The sequence below is a fragment of the Pteronotus mesoamericanus genome, unplaced genomic scaffold (assembly GCF_021234165.1).
Source record: "Pteronotus mesoamericanus isolate MK-2021 breed Mesoamerican mustached bat unplaced genomic scaffold, CSHL_Meso_final contig_105, whole genome shotgun sequence".
NCBI lineage: Eukaryota > Metazoa > Chordata > Mammalia > Chiroptera > Mormoopidae > Pteronotus > Pteronotus mesoamericanus.
Genome location: NW_026555006.1, coordinates 4,303,103 through 4,306,018, shown reverse-complemented (window position 1 = coordinate 4,306,018; position 2,916 = coordinate 4,303,103).

Here is a 2,916-nt window from a genome sequence, read left to right as displayed (position 1 = left end):
GGAGCCCTTCTGGGTAAATACCTTCTTTCTCAAGGTCAACACACTTAAAATATCATTTATGCTGTATTGAAGTGATCCTCAATCCTGACCGTACCTTAGAATAATCTGGAAAGCTTTAAAAAAATATTAATGTCCAGGCCTCATCCCAGACCATAACTCCTGGCTGCAAAAACCAGTGGAGACTGAGTCAGTGGAAGAAACTTCTGTAGTCCCAAGTAATTCTTAAAAGAACCCATACACGGACTTACTCAAACTCACTTCTTCTGAGCTCTAGCACTGCGGTAGAAGCTTCAAAGGTACAAGTGGCATACAGGGAGGAGCTGAAATGTCTGGCATCGAGGCGAGAGCTGGGGGACAGCTTTCCCCAGACAGAAAAGTGGGAAGGGGCCATTGTTCCTTTTCTAAAACCTCACCCAAGAGAGTCATAGAGCCAGCAGGAAGGTGCAATATCTGAGACTCTGTCAACCTGTCTAACACTGTTTGCCTTGCCCTGGAGACCCTGAGACTACATACCACTCAAATTATTGGCCCACCCAAGCTGTTAACAGAAGACTTTTCCATATGAATGGCTGGAATTGGCTAATGCTTTACAACTTCCTAAATCCTCTTAAACAAGGATCAGCCAGGTTTATTTATAAGCTGCCAGTTCCTATACCTCTTGCTAAGGGGCCCCAGGTCTGGCACTGGCAGAGGCAGCCTAGATTCACAACTTGGCTTTACCTGGGAATCCCCAAGACCAGCACAAGAAGCAGCCATCTCAGGTTGCTTTATAGCCCTAGCAGTGTGGCCCCAGGTAAAACACAGGTGGGGGCTGACTTTGACCTGCACCACCCAGGAAGCCCAGAGCCTGCACACCCAGTGGACAACTACAGACCATGTTGGAGCACCACCACCCTGCCCCTACACAGCTGATCCTCCAAGGAGGGTGGAGGTTGGTGGTCAGTGGTCACAGCCAGTTCTTGCAGCTGGCAGGCCTAGGTCAGGCCTAGGTAAATCCCCCCTACTGACCTGCCAACAGCAATCAAGGCTGTACTACAAGAAGAAGGTGTACTCAGCCCACATGAAGGGCACACCTCGAGTACCCAGCTTGGGTGATGGAGAGGCTGTGTCATTGGGCCCTATAGGATACCTGCTACATTAGGCCACACTACCAAGACAGGGAGCAGCTTTACCTAATAGAAACAAACACAGGGATGCTTCCAAAGTGAGGAGACAAAGAAACATGGCTCAAATGAAAGAACGGATCAAAACTTCAGAAAAAGGAACTTAACAAAAGGGAGATAAACAATATATCAGATGCATCGTTCAAAACACTGCTTATAAGGATGCTCAATGAACTTAGTGAGACCGCAACAGCATAAAAAAGATCAGAAACAAAGGATACACTAATTGAAATGAACAATTTACAGGGAAACAGCAGGAGAGTGGATGAAGCTGAGAATCAAATCAATGATTTGGAACATAGGAAGAAAAAAACAACCAATTAGAACAAAAATAAGAAAAAAAGAATTCAAAAAACCAAGGATGGTGTAAGCAATCTCTGGGACAACTTCAAGCATTCCAACATTCACATTATAGTAGTGCCAGAAGGAGAAGAGGAAGAGCAAGAAATTGGGATCTACTTGAAAATATAATGAAAGAAAACTTCCCTGATCTGGTAAAGGAAATAGACATGCAAGTTCAGCACACACAGAGAATCCCAAACAAGAGGATGCAAAGAGGCCCGCTCCAAGACACATCATAATTAAAATGCCAAAGGTTAAAGATAAGGAGAGAATCTTAAAAGCAGCAAGAGAAAAGCAGTTAGTTACCTACTGGGGAGTTCCCCTAAGACTGTCAGCGGCTTTCTCAAAAGAAACTGAAGGCTAGAAGGGATTAGCAAGAAATATTCAGTCATGAAAAGCAGAGGCCTATAGCCAAGATTGTTCTACCCAGTTTAGTTATCATTTAGAATTGAAAGGCAGATAAAGAGCTTCTCAGACAAGAAAAAACTAAAGGAGCCTATCATCACCAAACCATTATTATATAAAATGTTAAAGGGACTTATTTAAGAAAAAGGAGATAAAAGCTATGAACAATAAAATGGCAATAAATACATACCTATCTAAACAATTGAATCTAAAAAATAAACTAAGAGAGTAAGAAGAACAGAGACAGAATCACAGATACAGAGAGAGTTTTAGGTTTTAGATGGGATAGGGTTGTTGGGGAATGGGTGAAGAGGTGAGAGGGTTATGAAGTACAAATAGGTAGTTATAGAATAGCCATGGGGATGTAAAGTATAGAGTAGTCAAAGAACTTAAAGGTGTATGATCCAGGGACATGAACAAGGGTGTGGGGATTGCCTGAGGGAGTGGGGGATGCTGAGTAGTGGGCAGCAAAAGGGGAAAAATTGGGACAACTACAACAGCATAATCAATAAAATATAATTTAAAAAAAGAAAGAAAAAATAAAATATCAGAGTAAGCCCCATATAGTGGAGGGTATTGCGAAACAGGTATGTACGATCTAGATTTCAAAGTGAACTACGTTTCTACTGTGGATTGCATCCAAAATGCTGAAATCCAATGACCTAGAACAAGTAATAAAATGCTCTGCTTCTGTTTCCTTATCTTTAAAATGGGAATACTATAATAGTACCTCCTACTTAGTGGGATTGTAATGAAGATGAAATGAAAAAACACATATAAAGTGGTATCTAGCACAGAGTAAATAATCAGCAGTAGCTGTAAAGGAAACAGTTTCTAAAAAAAGAATATAAAATTTTATCTATCCTGCAATTACTGCTGGATAGTATTAAGCTTACAGATAGAAAAGGACTTTTTGTCTTCCTATATCTGAACGATTATTATTATTGTAGTAAATGCTATGGCCTCTTTCTTTTCTTTCTTTCTTTCTTTTTTTTGTTTATTTATT